A 762-nucleotide genomic window follows, 5' to 3' on the forward strand; every position below is an offset into this window, starting at 1 on the left:
CGAAGGAAAATCATGGCCTTGGCTTTATCCTTCTAGGATGTATTATTTTCAACCTTAATGGTATCTCCAAAATCCATTGAATCAAGTTGAATTGTAGCATCTAGTATCCATGATAAATAATTGTTTCTAGATATATCAAAAGTATTAGATTCAAGATGAGAGAGCTTCGACATAATGAAAATTTGTTACCTGAGTCTTCCTAAAATTTGATTAGAGTCTCATGCTGATAACGTATTGTGAAATAACTAAATAAATAAATAAGGAAGATATAAATATAAAACTCCTAGTATTATTGTTCACCAATATAATTATTATAATATAATAGAAGTAATTTTACTAAGTAGGATCGTATGTAAAAGAGAGAGAAGAGCATAAGAGAGAGAATATTATTTTACTGATGTGTATAAGAGAGAGAATAGTATTTGTTGTTGTGTTTCCATTTTATAATAAAATATTTTTAAACTACATTTAATAGAGTCATCCTTGGTAAAGAGAGTTTCATTGGAAATGGGCATCCACATCAGTACTTATCACAACAGAGAATTAATATGTATATTAATTTTTTTTGGGAGATTAAAATATCTGCTTTTAAAATTATTGGGGACTGATTTGGGTAATTATTCATATTAATTATTTAAATTTAATTACTAAAAATTAGATTAAAAATTAATTATAACTTAATAATTGATAATATAGATTATATTATATTAATACGTAAATAATAATATCTAATGAATTAATTATTTATTTTTTTTACAGGAC

This window comes from Arachis ipaensis, chromosome B04 (genome assembly GCF_000816755.2).
Source record: "Arachis ipaensis cultivar K30076 chromosome B04, Araip1.1, whole genome shotgun sequence".
NCBI lineage: Eukaryota > Viridiplantae > Streptophyta > Magnoliopsida > Fabales > Fabaceae > Arachis > Arachis ipaensis.